General features: G+C 42.1%; 1 pseudogene across 1 annotated transcript in view; it reads right to left on the bottom strand.

Annotated features, from left to right (window-relative positions):
- Positions 1-21439, bottom strand: part of LOC308073822 (alpha-1,6-mannosylglycoprotein 6-beta-N-acetylglucosaminyltransferase B-like) — a 173459-nt pseudogene that overhangs the window by 10180 nt on the left and 141840 nt on the right. The window contains exons 9-12 of the transcript XR_013935059.1: positions 16467-16598; positions 5658-5791; positions 5024-5154; positions 442-597 (exon numbers count right to left, since the gene is read on the bottom strand). The product of XR_013935059.1 is annotated as an alpha-1,6-mannosylglycoprotein 6-beta-N-acetylglucosaminyltransferase B-like (transcript). The remainder of the gene's footprint in view (positions 1-441; positions 598-5023; positions 5155-5657; positions 5792-16466; positions 16599-21439) is intronic.

Below are 21439 nucleotides of genomic sequence, written 5' to 3'. Positions count from 1 at the left end.
TTCACCAAAAATAGCAGATCTACAAGTTTCTCTGTGTATTGTTACTTTCCCCCATGACTAGAAGTACGGTATAACTTGTTACAATTGCCAAAACATATAACTGTCATAATATTACAGTTATAAATCCAAGTAACTTTGAGTTACTAAGTTAGAATAAATGCGATTTTTTTTGGACCATTAAGCCTATAATTTATACTTCATAGTACGAGATTGTCACACGATGGTCAGCTTGTAGATCTGTTCTTTTTACGCATGCGCCCTCTTGCGAAATTAAGGCGTAACGTGTAGGTGAAAAGGTAATATAGTAATATAACTTGAAATGCAACTAGTTACTCTTGACATCAATTATTAATGTAATATTACTTTTTAAAGGATTAATACGTAACTAGTAGCTTATTATTCTCCTTGAGTAACTTGCACAACACTGCTTATGTGCTTTACCTTGGCCTTCCGCAGCAGCTGCTGCAGCTCGTGCTGGGGTAACAGGCCATGGTTCTTAACAAAGGCTGGTACCTCAGGAGGCCTCTGGGTCTCATAGTACACTGTACCATGGACCTCCATGTATCTGTGCAGGATCTGCAGGAAACCCTCCTTGCCCTGGAGAGGAAGAGAAGGGAAGGGAGAGATGAGCAGTTAAGACAAGACTGTCAAGACTGACAGGCAGACAGACAGAAAAGACCACTCTGTGTACTCTCAGAAAATAGCAGAACTGTTGGTCTCCTTGGGGAGTGCGTGCGTGCGTGCGTGCGTGCGTGCGTGCGTGCGTGTGTGTGTGTGTGTGTGTGTGTGTGTGTGTGTGTGTGTGTGTGTGTGTGTGTGTGTGTGTGTGTGTGTGTGTGTGTGTGTGTGTGTGTGTGTGTGTGTGTGTGTGTGTGTGTGCTGAGACACTCTCATTGTTATCCTGTAAAAGCTCCTTTACTATACCTTAAGAGGTTGGACTGTGATATTTCTCATTTCCTCTGGCAGAGGACCTGGTGTTTACATGAAGCATCATTATCTAACCCGTCATATATCCCGTAAATCGATAGGGATTTAGTTTGTTTCTTAGCGTACTGTACTTGTTATACAGTGCAACTTTCATCAAGTAGGAGCCTACATTTAAAGACAACCTTCAGGAACATTGTGGTTGTTGTGGGGTTTATACTACTCCTAATGAGCAAAACAGAGAGAGAGAGAGAGAAAGAGAGAAAGAGAGAAAGAGAGAGACAAATAATGTGCACTACGTACAGTACAGTATATGTGTAGTTGTGTACTGCACCTTCGTGTGTGCATCGATTTGTTTTCCCCAAGGAGTGTGTGTGTGTGTGTGTGTGTGTGTGTGTGTGTGTGTGTGTGTGTGTGTGTGTGTGTGTGTGTGTGTGTGTGTGTGTGTGTGTGTGTGTGTGTGTGTGTGTGTGTGTGTGTGTGTTTTAAGGACTCAAAAAAGAAGGCCATACTTTGTGTCAAAGCCAACAACAGTGACTGATAAAAACAGCACATTACCAGTCAACAACAAAACCCAGTCGTGCGAATGGAGCATAACCCCAAGCCATAATATTGACTGGCTAGTTGTGCTAAGCAGCTTACTGTAGCCCCGTGCCGCTGTGTGGCCCCGGGCAGCTGTAACGATCGATAGCTTCCTCTGTGAGGATTTTCTCAGCCAATTAGGAGATTAGCTGAAGCGCTAAGTGCAGCAGACAATCTGAATTAGCAGTAAGAGAAACACAGTCTTTGGAGAGTGCAGAGTCCATAACCTGGGATTTGGCCCTGGGTATACGAGATCATCTGTGTGTGTGTGTGTGTGTGTGTGTGTGTGTGTGTGTGTGTGTGTGTGTGTGTGTGTGTGTGTGTGTGTGTGTGTGTGTGTGTGTGTGTGTGTGTGTGTGTGTGTGTGTGTGCGCGTGTGGTGTGTGTGCGTGTGCGTGTGTACGTGCGTGCGTGCGTACGTGCATTCACGCAAACACCTGTATTACTATGCTTGTGAGGGCCAAATGTCCCCACTAGTGGAATTTGAGAAATACACATTGTGAGGACAAGTTTCCTCACAAGATAAATGGGTGTTTTATGGTTATAAAGGGTTTGTAGAGTTAGGCTTACAATTAGTTAAGATTCAGGTTAGGATTAGGAATTTGGAAGTTAGGTTTAGGGTTTTGGAGTAATAATAATAATACATTTTATTTGTAACGCGCTTCACATTTTCACAAATCTCAAAGTGCTACAGGGTTTAACAATATTAGCATAAAAACAGGTAAGGCAACAAACAACAACATGAGACCCTACTAGGGATTTAAAAAAAAAGGTAGGTAAAATCAGGGCATAGGAGAAAGAAAAGGCCCAAGGGTTGGAGTAATGCCTGATTTATTACTTAATTGCAAGTAGCAATTGAAAATAGCTGATCCACAAGTGCTATTTTGCACAGCACAGCTATTTTCGACTTTAGTGTTGCCAAAAAGGTATAAAAATACATTAATAAAATCAGTGTCCCAAAATGTCCTCTCAAGTACAGCAATGCAAAGTGCGTGTGTGTGTGTGTGTGTGTGTGTGTGTATGTGTGTGTGCGTGCCTGCGTGCGTGCGTGTGTGTGTGTGCGCTTTTACCTCTCCTTACTGACAGTATTTTCACGTGGAGCTCAGGGCAATGCCCTCCATAACCTCACTAAGCTTGGGTTGGATTAGCAATGCTAATGCTGTTTTTCCTCCACATATGTATTTTCTCACTAGACCTTGAAATGTCAAATTTGACTCCTCAGCATTCTTACTGATTTAAAAAACCTTGAACATCTCAGTGGAACGTTTGGCGGATGTGGAGAAAGAAAATAAGGAAAACCCATTGGGACAGTATACACATACAGTATGCTGTATATCAATACGCATGCATGCGCGCGCACGCACATGCCTACTATTTGAAATACTCAAGGCCTGACAGGATTCCCCGCATGCCTCAAACAACAGTATGCTGAACAATGGATTAGGCCTTGACCATTTAAGCCCTAAACTGTACTTACAAATAGTGAAAATAGTCTATGTCGATGCCTAAAAATGTTTTGTCGCAAATAGGGACGCCATGGTCAATGTGAGCAAAAGCTCCAGTAAAGTTCTGGAAATTATTTCCAGAAACAATTGAACAAAGTTAAGAAATAAGGTTCAAACAGTTCACCAATAATCCACCTTACTCTGTGTTATATTTGAACGCACACTCCCCCCCTCCATTAAGCATGCATTCCACACAGTTAGTTTAGTACTGTAGTACTGTGGTTGTTGCTGAGTACTGCAACAACTAATGCAATACACAGCTTGCAAATTACAAAAGAAAAATCTGTGTGTGTGTACGATTTTGTGTAGTATGTCTGCATGCCAATCTGCATGTGCTTCGTGTATGTGTGTGCTGTATGTGTGCATGAATAACTCAATCCCTCTCATGCACGCGCGCACACACACATGCACTTATGTTGTGCACGTGTGCATTCATTCACACACCTTTGACACACTTAACTGATAAAACAACTGAGTAACTTTTGCATCTAGGTGGAGAAGGCTGGGTGCTGGTGTAGATAGGAGGTGAGATATAAGATGATGAACAGGAGGAATATGGTGGTATGAATCAATACAGAGATAAGATGGATGGAGGTTGAAACAGGGAGACTCTTACCTGAAGCTGAGGTCAATCCAGCCACGTACAATGAAACCCCACATGCAAAGACAGAAAGAGAAACAGGGTTTACAAGAGACTTACAGTAGATAGATAGATAGATAGATAGATAGATATATAGATAGATAGATAGATAGATACAGTAGATAGATAGATAGATAGATAGATAGAACAATAGGTGTTTACAGTTTACATGCTCTCTTGTGTATTGTCTCCCTGTGTAAAAAACAAGATGTATCAAGAAAGAGAAGCAGAGTTCATGTCTTTAATGAAGGGTCACTTGTACAGCCACGGGAAGATGTTGAGTGGGCTGTATTGTGCGCTGATCTACTGTACCGCCATGTGCCATTACATGAACCCTAGTGTAGGGTTCATTCTGTCATAATAGGCGAATATTCTACTGTATGTGCTGTAAATAGGCAAACATTGTGCGAAAATAGCCAATCTACAAGCTCACAAAGCATTGTGTTGACCGTTTATTTTGGGCAGAGATTTGGGGGCAGAGATCCAGCCCTCATTTAAACCCTAATAGACTATACTCTTTACTAAGAGCCGTGGACATTGAATTTTTAATAAGACGGCCAACAACAATAAATCATAGGTTGCTCAGTCCTGACAATTGTGCTACTGTAATGCATACATTTGTTGTTTTCAGGGTGGGTCGAGTTCGGATGGTTTATCAATGCAATGTTTTTCGGGTCGGAGAGGAGCGGGTCGGCCTCTCATAATGGATTGGGTGGGTCAGGTATTAAAAAAACAACAACCCTATGGCCTATTATAGCGCCACCAGGAGGCCACAATAACCTACCTGACCTGGCGGAGACCTGTGCTCCGAGGAGCACTTTTTTCCCTTTGTTTTGATTCAGCACAGCAGCAAATGTGCCCTGTGCACAGTATATATTTCTGCATATTTCAGACACATACATAAATGTGTGTGACATTTGTGCTTATGTGCCTGCATACAAATGTACTACATGTGTGTAGGTGTCAGTGTGCATGTTCACAGAATGTGCATGTGTGCACAAATGATGCACGGTATAAGGGGCCATGTGTCGGTTGCATATGTGTGTGTGTGTGTGTGTGTGTGTGTGTGTGTGTGTGTGTGTGTGTGTGTGTGTGTGTGTGTGTGTGTGTGTGTGTGTGTGTGTGTGTGTGTGTGTGTGTGTGTGTGTGTGTGTGTGTGTGTGTGTGTGTGTGGGTGTGTGTGTGTGTGTTCATCTTTATTTATTTCATTATGGTTTACATGATTACATTAATGTACTTTTCTTTTTTTCTTTTTTTACTTTTTACATATTCCATAAATGAAAAGGAGCAGGAAGAAGATAAATCTTATTTATACCTGCCCCTATCTACACGCACTGTGTGTGCGTGTGTGCGTGTGTGTTAGCAGCCGTACCTTCCACATGCTAGCTTCCTTGCCGTACACCACTGCCATAGTGTTGACCTTGTTCTGTTGAATGTTTCTCTTCTCTGTATCATTCAGCTCCTCTGACACAAAGCCCATAAATGAGTTGTCTGGTGTGTGAGCTGTGTGTGTGTGTAAAACAGAACAACAAAATAGCACTGAAGTTATCTTTTTTCATTTTCATTGCCAAATTCAGTGAGATTAGCTGTCGCTGTCTTCTTCTGCAGTAGCAATAATAGCTTTGTTGTATAGTAGTGAATCTGTAATTGGCTGGGAGATTTTGATTGTTTTGCAATATTATTAAATCTAGAAATGAGCCAGCGCACGTAGCAGTCTAGTCTGAGGCATGTCTGAGGCAAATGGAAAGTATAATAACATTGAGGGTTGCAATGAACAAATTCTGTTGCTATTAGTGAAAAAGCGTTCTTGCGTCCTTGTCTTGCCTCGCAGTGAAAACTCATTTTGAAGTTGAACCGAGTCAAATGTAAAATGTTCGACTTTTTTAATTACTTAACTTACAAAAGTCATACTTTTACAATTGATTTCATCATCATTATAAAGCTACAAACATCTTTATTTGTAACTCTTAGTTGCCAGTGTTCAATAATAGGGGGGGGGGGCTTACGGAACATGGTCATGTACTGCCTGGCATTCAGGTTCCAGTATCCCCAGTTGGTCCTGTAGCCGTGCAGGGTAGCATACTCCTCATGGTTGTATGCCGGCTCCGTTCCAAATGTGTCAATCACCCGGATATGACACCTAAGCAGACAGGTGAATGAAAAAGTCTTAACACTGATGGTGAACACACAACGAAGGGGAAATTATTAAAGGGTTGACTGTTAATGGAGTCATCATGTCTTTTTGGGAACACTACAGATGGAAAATGTAATGTACTAAAAATGAATAATCCATTTAAATAACACCTAGGCTAGTAGACATGGTAAAATGGAGGCAAATGTTATTTAAGCTAGAGCTGGGTTATACATTTTTATTTATTTATGTATGTTACTTCTAATGTGAGAAGATGATAATACAGCATTCATTTTGAACATTTAACACATTGACCGCCGGGCCCGTAGTTCTACGGGCCGTTAAATCCAACGGTTAAGCGCCGATCCCGTAGCCTACGGGCTGTGGTGCTTTTTCCTTTTTTTCGATTATTTATTTTTTTCAATTTTCCAGGGGGACCATTTTCAGTGTAACACCACCCGAAATCGACCGGAAGTGCGATCCCGTTTTTTGTTTCCCGTCTGCCTTCATTCTAAGTCGTACACAAAAAGCCCTGTAAAACCTGTACAGGACATGTAGTTTTTCATCCTTTCATTTCCCATGTTAACATAAACGATCAGAACTCAAACATGGCGGCTCCGTTTGACACGCGGTCTCGACGAGTAGACACCAGGACATGTGCCCGTTGTTTACAAACAGTGGATCGGGCAATCTAAAGGATTTTAACGGGCCTATGGCGACCTGAAAAAAACAAAAAACAACAATAAAACCTTGGCACTGGTGAGTACATTATGAGATTAGCCCTTGGCGGTGGATGTGTTAATGGTGGTTTTCAATGCAACCAAAATGGAAGATTTTTCACCAGTTTCATCCAATGTTTAAACATAATTCATTGTGACGGCTGTCCGGCTCAGAAACAAAATTCAATAATAAGAATATAACTCTGTTATACAGTTAGTCTGATACGTGATGTCAGGAACAATGAAGCAAGCTGAGTCATTCAGTGCTGTCCATTGACAACAAGGCTACAATAGAAACAAGTAGGAGCCCCAAATGACTTATTTTGAACAATGGAGAAACATCATGTAATACGTGGGAACCAAAAATAACCCACACATTCTTCTTTCACAAGTTGTCAAGTACAATGTGGGAGGAATAAAGCCCTGAAGGATTGGTGTGAGAGTGTGAAATAGCAGTTGGACTCTGATGGGATGTTCTTGGTGAATACAGTACACAAATGTGCAGAGAAGCAATCGTTTCAACGCACGCACGCACGCACGCACGCACGCACGCACGCACGCACGCACGCACGCACGCACGCACGCACGCACGCACGCACGCACGCACGCACACACACACGCACACACACACGCACGCATGCACGCACGCACACACGCACACACACACACACACACACGCTCGCGCAAAGTTTGCTGTGTCCTTTCCAGTGCCACTGCTGTGAGTATGTTACAGTAAACCCAGCAATCAATGAGCTCAGGAGGATTAACAAAATCTAAATAAGACTTCAGAGTCCAGTCTGTGAGCCAGAGACGCTCGCCTGGAAAATAACAGTGCATCTACGTGGATTTGTGTCTTCACGTGTAAGTGTGAGCGAGAGAGTGAGAGAGAGAGAGAGGGGGGGGGGGCAAAATGAAGAGCTGAGGAGAGAATCACTCACCGGCTGTTGCCTACAGTACGCACACTTCATTTCCATTATGTAAGGCATACCTCTTGAGGGCCACTTCATTTCTGAATGCATCTCATGATGCATTCAGAAAGCAATAATAAGCAGAAAGCAACCTTGTACAACGCACATCCTCATAATCTATAGAAGTGGTTCTCAATCTGGGGTTCAGGGTCCCCCAGGGGTCCTTGAGGGGGTTCCTGGGGGTCCCCAGCAAAATGTTGAAGAGTTTAAACACTTTTAACCAATTATATTTTTCACCTATTTGAAAATAGCCGAACTACAATCTTATACTGTATGTGTCACATCGTTGTGACGCAGTGTGTGCTTGTAGATCTGCCATTTTCAAAACATGTTGTCAAATCTTGACAAATATTCTTTTATGGAGGCTCCTGGCACAGGAGGAACTAGAAAAAGTGCTCCTCGGAGCACAGGTCTCCGCCAGGTCAGGTAGGTTATTGTGGGCCAACAATGTTCGGAATTTGCCTATCAGGATGGAATATGAAAAATCGGACAGAACCATCTTGATCACTTGACTATAGATGGCGCTGGTGGCGCTATAATAGGGCAATGTTAAAGGGTGGCATTTGTTCTTCAACTTAGTGCGAATGTGCTTGTAAAGTGTCACCTAAATCGGACGCTGTGTTCATGATTTGTGGCATTTTGTTCAAAACGGGCCACTTCTGCAAACTTTAGATGTCATTGTTAGCCAATCAGGATGAAATATGAAAAATCAAACAGTTCCATCTTGATCACATGACTATAGAGATCATGTGTACCGATTTGTGTGAAATTTGGATAAAATGTGAAGGCTTAATATCCAAAAATGTGTTTTACATAAGTCGGCCTCTTGGTGGCGCTATAAAGGCAAATGTGAAAAATGCAGGGCGGATGTTTTTCCATGGCCTCTAGGGAGTGTGTGTGCAAAGTTTCATGCAGATCGGTGCAGTTATAGTTAAAAACACAAATCAGCCCTTTATAGCGCCACCATGAGGCTGATGTGAAAAATGTCAGGTGGCATTTCTTCCTCTGCCTAGTGGGAATGTGTTTGTGAAATTTCACGGAAATCACAAGCTGCGTTCATGATTTGAGGCATTTTGTTCAAAACGGACCAATCCTGCAAATTTTGGAAGGCAACCTTAGCCAATGAGGATGGAATATGGGAAATCGGACAGATCCGTGTTGATCACATGACTATAGAGATACTGTGTACCGATTTGCATGACGTTTGGATAAAATCTGTAGGAGTAATATAAAAAAATGGGTTTTGCACAAATCGGCCTCCAGGTGGCGCTATAACAGGCCCATGTGAAAATTTTTAGGCAGAGGTTCTGAATTAGCATCCAGGGAGTGTGTGTGCACAGTTTCGCAGCAACCGGGCCAACGGTGACGGAGATTAGCTGGTAACACACGGACCAATCTGGGAACCCATCGCCAACTGAAAATGAAAAACAGCGCCCTCTGCTGTTTGTTCTATGTCTGTTGGCTCTGGGAGGACGAAAACGTAGAGCCAGAGCACAAGGAAACCGGTGTTTTGTGTATGCCTTCAGCGCATCACTTCCGGTTGGTGCGACTATGTTTTCATTCCCACTAACAATATTTCTACACGGAACACTAACACCACTTCTCCCAGAGAACATGGATCGTTTTGGTTATAAGCCCACTTGTTTCTATGATGAAAGAGTAAGTTAAAATGTGAATATCTTTCCGTGGTTTTGTCTGCTCCGCGGACGCTATTGTTAAATTAGTTTCGGTTTGTTTCGAGGGGGAAAGATCGACGGACATGTGAATCCCGCCCACTACATTTGATTGGGTAAAGCGCGGCCCGCTTCCTGATCTGAAGGCACGCCCATGCGCACATGTTATGACGAACCTCACCGACAGATTCCAACGCAGTGCAAAATCTGTTCTTGAGAGATTACACACGGACAGGACACACACACACACACACACACACACACGGACACACGGACGGAAGGACGGACAGGGGGTAAAACATACTCTCTCGCCATTTCGGCCTGGCGGAGACAATGATCAGCTGGAAACCTTGAAGCAAGGGTGCACTTTTACGTCAATAAGGTCAAAGGCCAAAGTCAAAATTACATAGTCATATCTCAGGTGAAAATGGCACAGGTTTGCACTGTAATGAGTGCAATGTATCTAGGTTAATAATGTTTTATAATGTTTTATGATCAAAACATTTGATAAACATTCCAGTGAAGGCTGGTGGCAAGGTGACACCAAATGTGTTTCTCTTCAGATACACTTTCTGTGACAAACTCTGTTGTACTGGATGCAAAGTAATAAATTGACAATGATATATCTTACAAGGGAGCTTGCATCCTAGTGTCCTTGTCTGTCTGCAATTTTGGGACATTGAGGAAGAGAGGACAGGATTATGGGGGAAATGTGTGTGTGTGTGTGTGTGTGTGTGTGTGTGTGTGTGTGTGTGTGTGTGTGTGTGTGTGTGGGGGTGTGTGTGTGTGTGTGTGTGTGTGTGTGTGTGTGTGTGTTTACTGGGGCTGTGACTATTGGTGTGACAAGGACATTAAACATTGATTGCGAAGATACATCAGTATCATCACTTGTGTGCGTGTGCGTGTGTGTTCGTTCCTACAGCTCACTCACCTGAATCCTGAACACCTGCATTCAAGCAGCTCATCAACTCCCTCAGCTAACACACCTGTCATCCCTCAGTTTATCACACCTCCTGCATATAAAACTTTGCCCTTCACCCCCACTCTTCATCAGATCGTTAGTGGTCGTGACATGCTTCAGACCTCCATAGTTTAGTGATTAGTTCGCTTGAGTCCCAGTACCAGCTGTCTTTTCCTTGTGCTTAGGATCATTCCTTGCCTGCTCACTTGCCAGTCTGCCTGCCATTCCAGTCTGCCCAAGCCTTTATAACTATTGCTCCTCAACTCCCAGCCATCCTAAACCTTTTTAGGGCACGGTCACACATACGTACACATCAGAAGCGGCAGCGTCCGGTTCACTTACATTCTATGGGAGAAAGGTGGTGGAGCATCCGGTTGCAGCATTTTGACACAGCACTTTCAACGCGTCTGAAGTGTGGAGTTCAACACTGGTGAACTTTGACCGGGCGCCAAACAATAACCCTAACCCAGATAGCCGAGTGCTTAGGGCGTGTACCGCATAGGCTCTAACACTTCTGAAACAGATGTGTGACCTTACCCTAAAACTTCACCTTATCTCCTGTGTCTGTGTTCTGAATTTGGGTTTGCTCTGCTCTCCAGGTTTTAGATTTTTTTCTTCTTCTCCTCCATCTACTCCAAATCCTCTGTTCCTTCCTTCAGTCTATACACTAGCATTCACCGTTGGCTCCAAAACAGCAGACACTTTCCTACACACAAGATAACGGGTCTCGAAGGGGGTGGGCAGTGAAAGATTGTAAGCAGAGGGGATAAGACGTGAAAGTGCTGAGCTGAATATCTATCAGGACATCAGAGTGTGGGTATAATCTGGGTTAAATAGCTGCAAAGCCGGGCTCAGTGGTCCCCTTGGGAGGGAGATGGCAGGGTCATGGGTTATCGCCCACACTTTTCCACGAATAAAAGGGAAAATCCACCCTAAAACTAAAACAAATTTATTTTTATTTAAAACAATTTTATTTACATTGTGCTCTTCCAAGGCTCTTTGACAGTTAACCACTTTCAATCTAAATTAAAGGGATATTTCACTTTCAAAAAAACTTTGGGTCATTTTATCGTCTACTCAGGCTTTTGTGAGCCCCCCAAACCGTTTTTAAGTTGCTTGATTCAGTATTTAGATATTTGATATACATTTTATCAGACACGCCCCTTCCTATACAAACCCATTATAACTTCAAACTCCATTTTTAACATGTTAGATTCATCAAAAACACCCGTCCTTGGTTCTTGTGACTTAGCCTGGTAAACCCTCCCTCCGGAAATCTCATTTCCATTTGATTCCAGGAGTGATGGAAATGAGATTTCCGGAGGGAGGGTTTACCAGGCTACTCACTCTACCCTCCTAATACGTGAGGGGGCCGTGTTTTTTTTATAACTTTTTTCATTTATTTTTAATATATTTTTTGGAAAATGAAAAAAAATTAAATACAAAGATTAATACAAAAAACACGGCCCCCTCACGTATTAGGAGGGCAGGGTGAGTCACCAGAACCAAGGACGGGTGTTTTTGATGAATCTAACATGTTAAAAATTTAGTTTGAAGTTATAATGGGTTTGTATAGGAAGGGGGCGTGTCTGATAAAATGTATATCAAATATCTAAATACTGAATCAAGCAACTTAAAAACGGTCTGGGGGGCTCACAAAAGCCTGAGTAGACGATAAAATGACCCAAAGTTTTTTTTTAAGTGAATTATCCCTTTAACTTTAGTTTATTTTATTAGCTTTACACTAGACATAACATTTCCCTTTGACCCTGCAATGTTTAAGTAACCTGAGCCTAAAGGGCGATTTTTTTCATGCGAATAATACGTTTTTTTTAAAAACCTTGTAAAGTCATGCAAGCTTCCACACCAGTTTCGCGGAGCGAAAAAAGCGTCTTTTAATTATTCGGAACGAGTCCGAATTTTGCGTATATTCGCATATTCGCCGGTGTGTAACCGCCTTTATTGTACAATATTTTAATATACAAGTGTTGCATTGTGCTTTACCTGACTCTAGAAGCTTCATAGAGACCAGCCTAACCATTCTACATATACTTCATTCAACATGCTAATGTGTACAAAAATCTACCATAGTGTGATTTATTTGATATCATATTTTTTTCAACAGTATGCACACAACAGAGTCTTTATCTATGCTATGGTCCCAAACGATCAATGGGAAATCAAGCATTCTGTACAAACACCACTACAGCGCAGTGGTGTGGCCATTCAGCCATATGGCATGTGCCTAACAATGCCTACTGTATTGCACAGCACAGGTATCATTGCAGTTCATTCATTATGACTGAATTTGGCATATGTGCCCATGGCTTGTTGGCCGGCTCCGTACTTTAGCAGACCTTGTGTTCTGAACAGAAGAGCATATATTGTGTTATGCTACTATACTACCGGTTAAATCTAGCATGACATGTTCACCTGATCCAAAATGATCCCACTATGCTGAACTGACTTTTATGCTGAAATGCCAGGTGCTTACTATCCAACCAACCTGCACAACACCCACTCTATAGGTGTTGTGCAGCAGTGCTCCTGGCTACACTTGTGTCTTAGTAATGTGGTATTTTTGTGCATGTCTATTCTTCTAGATATCTTCCCTCGCCCACACCACTATCGGTGCAGTAAATTCAGCATGCAGAACCGATCAATAGGCCAGTCCTATTATCAGATGGGCTGGTGTGATTTAAGGCTATTCCCTATCGGCTTTCAGCATCTTTAGCAGTCCAACACATATGTACACACAAATACACAACAAAACGCACAACGCGCACGCACGCACGCACGCGCGCGCGCGCACACGCACACACACACACACACACACACACACACACACACACACACACACACACACACACACACACACACACACACACACACACACATACGACAACCGAGCGTTCTTCAGGCATAATAAATGAACGTGGACGTCCTGGGTAACATAAAACAAAAGTAATTAAAGTATAAGCTAAAGTTCCCCAGAGCTCTGGACTTGATTAATGGTGCCTTTCAGCTAATAGGGCTCAACCAGTCAGGTCTGGTCTGGATGAAGCAGACAGAAAGAGCTGTGTGTGTGTGTGTGTGTGTGTGTGTGTGTGTGTGTGTGTGTGTGTGTGTGTGTGTGTGTGTGTGTGTGTGTGTGTGTGTGTGTGTGTGTGTGTGTGTGTGTGTGTGTGTGTGTGTGTGTGTGTGTGTGTGTGTGTGTGTGTGTGTGTGTGTGTGCGCGTGGTGGGGACCCATGTCACTGACCTTCTATACCTATATTTGTTTGCGTAAAGGAGTTGTTGGGTTGAGATGAATGGCTGAAGCAGTTATGTAGTAATGCTTGGTTGTTGGGAGGAAATATCATTAGGGGGAAAGATAAAACGTAATGGAGTTTGCTTGCCTTATGGTGGATCGATGCAAATCAATGGTGTGTGTAACATATTACATATTGGGTTGTAAATTTTACGGAATCCTTATTGATAGCTTGTAGCGCCTTAATGGGTTTACATTCGAGTTCCTGTGGTATATATACAGGGAGTACTTGTAGATATTTGTAATTTGTAAATATCAGAGAGAGAATAGAATAGAAACACAAGTAGTCAATGTATAGATACTCATGGTCAAATATGACTCAACTCAGTGTTAATTTAACTCAGAGTGTACAACGGGAACCAAATGGACCCTCATACAGACCTGTAAGGGTCCATTTGGTTCCTAACACAATCATTTACTATACATTGGGCGCCCCCTGCAGAATCCCCTCAAGGACCCCTGCCCGGAGGTCCCCAGACACCACGTTGAGAACCAGTGCCATAATATGTTTCTCTCAGTCATAATTAGATTTTAAATATACATGGATTATCACTTTTTATCTGGTGTCAGGTATGCTCCAACATCCTGGCACTGCTCTGTTTTGTGATCTTTTCTTTCCAACTATCCTCTATCTTTCTCTCACAATCTCTCAAATTTGGTCTCTAAGGTCCAAATTCAACTACACAGCGCACATACGGTGTCCTGCCACTGTGTGTGATGGAGTGACGTGAAGTGAAAGATGTTTTTCAGCTAGTCTGTACACTTGGCTGTTCTTACCTTGTCATGATGACTATGATATTGCATGTTGTCATATGCATTTGTGAAGTATGATTAGGTCAGGTACTAAATTAGGGCCAGTACCTCACATCAGTGGTTTTCAACCCTTTTCATATCAAGGTCCATTATTTATTCGGCATTTGAGTCAAGACTTAGAATATTTTTTAAATCGTATCGTTTGATACGATTTTGTCCACAATTCCATGCTGCATTGATGTGGTACCACCATGGTACCACCATTATCTCTCCCATGTGGTTCCCACATAGGAGAGATAACAGGCACACGTGGATCAAAATAACAATTCTTTAATTAAGTAATGCAGATGTTTAACAATAATTAAACTCTTGAGAGCCTAAAATGAAACCAAATGGTCACGTAAGGGTCCATTTGGTTTCATTTTACGCTCTCAAGAGTTAAAGATCTATACTGTAAGGGTCCATTTGGTTACCAACTCTCCATCATTTAGCTGGGGACCATCTGGAACCTCCTCAAGGACCACTGGTGGTCCCCGGACCACTGGTTGAGAACCACTGCCTTAAATGCATGCAAAGTGGGCCATATTCATCAAATCAAATGTTTAACTTTTTTAAAATGTTTTGTGCCATTATGCCCACCGTGGTAGTAGTTGTGTGTGGCGTAGTGGATTAATTGGGATGTAGAGTTTTATATTTTGCTACATATTGTAGAGTGCCTAACCGCCTATTGTAATCATCATAATGCCTGCCGTGGTAACTATTGTTTGTTTTTAATGCAATTATGCTCATGGTTGAAACTACTGTAGGTCTCTACGGTGTGTGAATTTATGTGTATGCATGAGGTTGCATTATGCTATTTGGGTGTTTGAGCTTGTTATATAAGCCTTCAACTACACTATCAGGATCCTCTCCCGAGGAAATGTAGTCTATTAAATTAAGTCCCCTCACATCTGTATGCAAATTACATCCTGCATATAATTCTACATTCAAACTCTGAACTCTGACTGGGGAGGGAGTCTGGGAGATACTGTAGGTGGGTTATCGCTCTTGAGTCTAATAATCAGTACAATGTCCTGATATGAAAGAAAATATTTCAAAAAAAGAAGAAAAAATAAGGTTGTTACTGTATGTATGTGGGAAATCAAAACCGGTTAGAAATATTAAATTTATGTGATGTCATAATTAAATGTAATGTTGTAATGTAAACACTGACTATCAAGAAAATAAAAACATAGCACTTCATGCCAAAAAGGTTGCTGACCACAAAAAGGTGGCTAGACTATCACAGGACTTGCCATTGCTCCTCTCCCTCTCCATCTCTATGAATTCAAGTCCCATCAGTGCATGTTACTAACTTGACATCTTCCCGCAGGCTTCCATGAATTGCAATTGCGATCTCCCCTGGCTGTGGATTTCCCATGGATTATACTGTAGCTGCGGAGTGTTATTATTATAGTTGTTATTAATGTTTTCGCGTCTCTCTCTGCTTCCCTCTGCTTTGTGAACCATACATTACAGTATGTCCTTGAACAAACTTGTATGGAGTTTCTAAACACTAAACAAACTGAAAACAATGCTACAACAACCCAGCCAGCAACCCGTGTTCCAATGAACTGACCCTCTCTCCACTGAATCACACACTTGATAAAAATCTCTGTGATTACGGGCCGAGCTGAACGATTGATGGGCCTAATGCATCATATAGAGATGACCCTGGGCCGTCACCATCTGTGTGTGTTGTTTACTAGACGCAGATACATCATTACTGTCAGTCTCACTACAACACAAGTGGCTATTTGTACCAGTAGCCAGTGTATACTCAAGCCTCGTTAATAAAATGCCAGTGCAGACGGTGTGTTCAGTGCGTGTGTGCGTGTGTGTGTGTGTGCGTGTGTGTGTGTGAGAGAGTATTTGACACAGGAGAGTGTGTTAACAAGCGGGTTGAATTATGATCAGACAGCTGGTCACTGACATGTACATCATATAACCAGACCATAATGAACCCATAACGACTCTTTACAAACCATCCCGCCCACCTGGAAGAGACGTCGTTAATGTCGTTAACATGCTTGTGAACTGCCACGAGTGTGTGTGTGTGTGTGTGTGTGTGTGTGTGTGTGTGTGTGTGTGTGTGTGTGTGTGTGTGTGTGTGTGTGTGTGTGTGTGTGTGTGTGAGTGCGTGCGTGCATGCATGCGTGCGTGCGTGCGTCCCACACACAGACACGCGCATGTGATGCGCAAGCACACAGACATACAGTATACAGTATACAGTACATATTAAATGTGTATAAATATACTCACTTGTGTTTCTTGAGCGACAGCCCCATGTGTTGTTTCATCTGCTGCAGGCCATGGTAGTCAGTGTAGATAAGGTCAAAGGGCAGAGGACCCGTCAGAGGGCAACTGCCCCTGCCTGGAGGCACGCCTAGGAATCTGCAACACAGAGATATATTCTAGCATTAGAAATAACCACATACGCCCTATTTTATACATTCATCGTATAGTGTTGCGCTGTGAAAATAGTTAGATCTGCTAGATCTGCTAGATCTCCTAGATCTGCTTTATTAAAATTTTGCATTTCTCCACTTTTTTAGACAATGTTTTTATATTTTCTCCACAGTAACATTAAAATGAACTTTTGGCTAAACATCATTGCATGGTTAATTGTAAATACATATTTTTTTCCATGGACTAATCCATGGAGTTTTCTCATTCATGCTACTTCAGTTTTGCTATAAATACAAACTTAACCACTTAAACCCTCTAATCTTAGTGAAACGGACTTGAAATTACAACTGTCGTCAGACTTTTCCGTCTACACCAAATATCTTCGTCAAAAAGAGCTAATCTACCAGCTCAAAACGTGTCACATTGGGGCGTGTTTTAAGCTTTAGATCAGCATTTTTTTTAAATAAATGTTCCCCCAGAATATGTATACTGGGGTTCAAGCAGAATGAAAAATTGAAAGGGAAGAGAGTGGTTTAACCGTTAAACCACTCTCTTCCCTTTCACTTTTACATTCTGTGCCCATCTCTCCCACCGTGCTTCTCCTCTTGTTTCTACTCTTGTGTCCGGAAGCTACAGTGGACTCCTGTGAGGTTTACCCTCATCGCATTCGGCAAATGAAAGTACAACAGCAATTCAATCTTGCACACTTTCATGCGTATCATTTCATTCGTTTGGTTTCTTCCACTTCCACTCTTTAAGAAGAGTGGCTAAGTATTGCAGACCTGTACTTGCCCAAGTTCAAAACTGATATGTGAAAAAACTCATTTAGATACGGAGGAGCGGTAAACTGGAACTTGCTACCCCCGACGATAAAGACCATCAACTTCTTCTTCTTCAATCTTCTTCTCAAGATAAAGGTCAAAGTATGGCTTTTAGAAGATGTTGCAGAATAGCATGGTCACTTCTATTTATTATGATCTTTTATTTATGCCGTGAACAGTGTTTAGTTTTATATTTTTATAGTGTTGTATTTATTGTTGCATTGCCTGTTCTATGTTGCAATGTTTTGTTTGTCTCAGACCAAGGACCACACTGGAAATAAGTCACTGACTTTATTGTGTTTTTATCCTTGATGTTTCCTTGAGAAGCATGTGTTTTTCTTTTAATCATGACGTCTAATGAATCAAATCAAATTATCATAATAAATCTGTTAAACGCACCTAGATTGACGAAATGTTTATACAGTAATGTACTGTAGATGTGTGTGTTATACTGTAGTAGTATACTGTCTATGATACAGTATGCACACACGCACGCACACACACACACACACACACACACACACACACACACACACACACACACACACACACACACACACACACACACACACACACACACACACACACACACACACACACACACACACACACACACACACACACACACCTCATCTCAACTCCCATTCCAGTAACTTAACAGCAAAAAAAAGGTGAAAAGACCCTTGGTGGCTACAAGTACACCTCACTGGCTGGGAGAATCTCACTCTCTTGCCATCTGTTTGCATTCAGAATACACAGATAAATGTTTTCCATGAACACACATACACACACGCACACACACGGCACACACACACGCGCACGCATATACGCATGCACGCACAAACTGCACAACCGTCATGGCACCCAGAGGTGTAATTGTGACTATGGGTACTGCATCCAGTTTCACATCCCTGTTTGGCTCAGTTTCTATCCCATTGATTGACTAAAGACCTTTGGTTACCGCGCCGACAGGCTTGTTATTGGCCACCTGACCTCGTGAGTGGTCGGGTGGCTTTTACTTTGACCCCCTTGCGTCAGAGGAGGCTAAAGGTTAATGGAATTGTTATATAAGTCACCACCACAGTCAATTTCATATCGCTACGCCACATTTACTTTGGAGTGTTTTTGGCTTAAGTACATATAGCCAGGGACCATTCAATATACTCACAAGCCCCCGCTTACAGGAACTTTATCCTGGGAGCCACAAACCACTAGCAGTGCAAAGTGATGGGATAAAAGGGAGATGTTGTGTCAACAAAATTGTTTAAAAGAATCGTGCACTATGTTTAAAAAATAGCCTAAGTATAAAATAGGGCTCACTGGCCCTGTGGTTAGTGTTCGCCCTTAGACTGGGAGGTCGGGGTTCAATCCCCGGCCGACTCATACCAAAGAATATAAAAATGGTACCCAGGGCCTCCCTGCTAGGCACTCAGCATCAAGGGTTTGATTAGGGGTAAGTCCCTGCATGCGACATACTAACTAACTCATGTCCAGGGAGTGTAATTGCACATCAAGCTGCCTCACGCTCCTGATAAATGGACCACATGGCCTGGGAACCATTGGTTTCTAAGGTTACTTACTCATTCCTGCAATTTAATAGTTTCACAATCAATATTCATAATAATAAATAATAATAAAGCTGCAACTAGAAAAAGTGCTCCTCGGAGCACAGGTTTCCGCCAGGTCAGCTAGGTTATTGTGGGCCAGCAATGTTCGGAATTCGCTAATCAGGATGGAATAGGAAAAATCAGCCGGATCCGTCTTGATCACTTGACTATAGAGGTATGTGTACCGATTTGCGTGATGTTTGGACAGATGTTTGTAGGAGTATTATACTTTTTTTTTGGGGCAAAAATTGGCCTCCTGGTGGCGCTATAAAAGGGCAATGTTAAAAGGGTGGCATTTGGTCCTCCTCGTAGTGCAAATGTGCGTGTAAAGTTTCACAGCAATCAGACGCTGCGTTCATGATTTGTAGCATTTTGTTCAAAACGTGCCACTCCTGCAAACTTAAGATGTTAATCTTAGCCAATCAGGATGGAATCAGATAAATCAAACAGATCCGTCTTGATCACATGACTATAGAGATGTGTACCGATTTGCGTCAAATTTGGATCAAATCTGAAGGAGTAATATTTTTAAAAAAAATGTACATAAGTCTGCCTCCTGGTGGCGCTATAAAAGGCAGATGTGAAAAATGCAGGGCAAAGGTTTTTCCATGGCCTCTAGGGAGTGCACGCACAAAGTTTTACACAGATCGGTGCAATTATAGGTAAAAACACGAATCGTCCTGCTATAGCGCCACCATGAGGCTGATTTGAACATTTTAAAGTGGCATTTCTTCCTCGGCCTAGTGGGATTGCACGATTTGAGGCATTTTGTTGTGATGTTTGGACAAAATCTGTAGGAGTACTGTCAAAACATTTGTATATAACAGGCCCATGTGAAAAAATTTAGGTTCAGCTCTGGCATCCAGGGAGTGTGTGTGCACAGTTTCGCTGGTGCAAAACATAGTCTCGGCTGGCTATTGTACTGCATGGGCTTTGTCAGGAGGGACGCACACCTGATTAGTCTTTTGTCCACTATCAAGTCCCTCTACGTTGGCACCATATACAGTAAAAAGTCTGCCATCTTTCTATATCGCATCATATCCTGCGCAATGCAACCAGACCAATATTGGTTGGGTAGCTTGTCAATCAAGAGCGGGGGCGGGGAATGAATGCTATTGGTTGTGTAGCTTGTCAATCAAATCATCCCGCCCCTCCTAGAGCATACCCTACTTTATCGTATTTTTTTTTTAAATGGGACCATAATTTACCAAAATGCATATCATGATGATAGAAAGAGACTTTAAACTAGCGACTGGAAGCATATAGTATTTATGACAATGTTTATTAAGGAAAGAAAATCAAGTCTAAAGTTCGTCAAAAACGCATTGAGAGAAATTCTTTCTGACACCAGCAGCGGTAAAACAGCAAAACTACAGGCCATTCATATGAACTGTCCCTTGAACTCACTTCCTATATAGACTCAATTTACAACTCTCAAGCTAGCCCCTTGGTTGGCACAGATGACTCAGAGATCTAAGAGGTAAAGAGGTATGTTTGTCAGTCAGCAGATATCAAAAGGAGAGGAGAGTCCAAACAGAGCTTTGAAACATCAATAAACATAGGCGAGAAGAATATTCCCTGTACCACTGAAGAAGCTGGGAAGCAGCTTTGATGTAGTAAACAAATTGGAACAAGTCAATAGTGTTTGTTTACACGTTTTACATTACATTATTAAGGTAATTGTAAGTGGTTTATTCTTATTTTTTCAGCAAACTCTGATAAAGCAAACTGCTAATTTGAAATGGCAACCATTATATTAGAAGTAATTGTCCAACTGTGTTTTTTCATGACACATAATTTACACAGTACATTTCACTATGAGTCAGTATACCTGTCCGTAGTGACATGTCTGGCATGTACATTTCATCTTTTGTCATATAGTGACTATGTATACTCTTGAAAGTGAAAACAATGACACATTTATCCACAAATCTGTCAATACATAACTTTGTTCACAATAAGAGTACTGGACACACTGGTAGCTGAGCGATGTCATCGCCCCCTTAAAGCGAACATGCCTACAATTTATCTTTACAATACAGTACATTTACAGTAAAGCTACGGAGCACAACAGGATTTCAACTGGGACATTATGAGGACTACAGAAATGGTGAGAAGGAAGGTAAAGATACTTAAAAGAATGCATGGAACCATAGCTTCAATGGCTGATTATTATACCTGTATAACTGGTAGTAATACAGCTGCTGTAGGGCTACTGTCTGTCTGTGTCCCAGTGGAACCACAGCTACATGTAGGACACATCTAACTGCTCCAATTAACTGAACAAATTCCAGTGTGTGTGTGTGTGTGTGTGTGTGTGTGTGTGTGTGTGTGTGTGTGTGTGTGTGTGTGTGTGTGTGTGTGTGTGTGTGTGTGTGTGTGTGTGTGGCCTATATTA

Source organism: Gymnoscopelus braueri (assembly GCF_963280865.1).
Source record: "Gymnoscopelus braueri genome assembly, chromosome: 2".
Lineage (NCBI taxonomy): Eukaryota > Metazoa > Chordata > Actinopteri > Myctophiformes > Myctophidae > Gymnoscopelus > Gymnoscopelus braueri.
The sequence above is the reverse complement of the archived record's forward strand: the minus strand, read 5'-3'. Positions and strand labels throughout refer to the sequence as shown.